This window comes from Pteropus alecto, unplaced genomic scaffold (assembly GCF_000325575.1).
Source record: "Pteropus alecto unplaced genomic scaffold, ASM32557v1 scaffold207, whole genome shotgun sequence".
Lineage (NCBI taxonomy): Eukaryota > Metazoa > Chordata > Mammalia > Chiroptera > Pteropodidae > Pteropus > Pteropus alecto.
In genome coordinates this window covers 74,565-74,866 of record NW_006440149.1, presented here as the reverse complement: position 1 = coordinate 74,866, position 302 = coordinate 74,565, and positions in this window count along the sequence as shown.

Below are 302 nucleotides of genomic sequence, written 5' to 3'. Positions count from 1 at the left end.
CTGATTGCAACATTTGGCAAATTATTTCATGTGTCCAAGCCTTACTATTTTCATATATGAAATAGGGTTCATGATACTACTACCTCAAAAGGTTATTGTGAGAACCTAATAAAATGATCCTTGTAAGGTGCTGAACACAATGCTTGCCACAGAGTAAACACTGTAAATGTTTGTTTATTTTTAAATGAGTCTAAATTAAAGGGATTTAATTTAGATTTAAAGTTTCAGTTTAAGATTTAAAGTTGTCTCTCTCTCTCTCTCTCTCTCTCTCTCTCTCTCTCTCTCTCTCTCTCTCTCTCTCC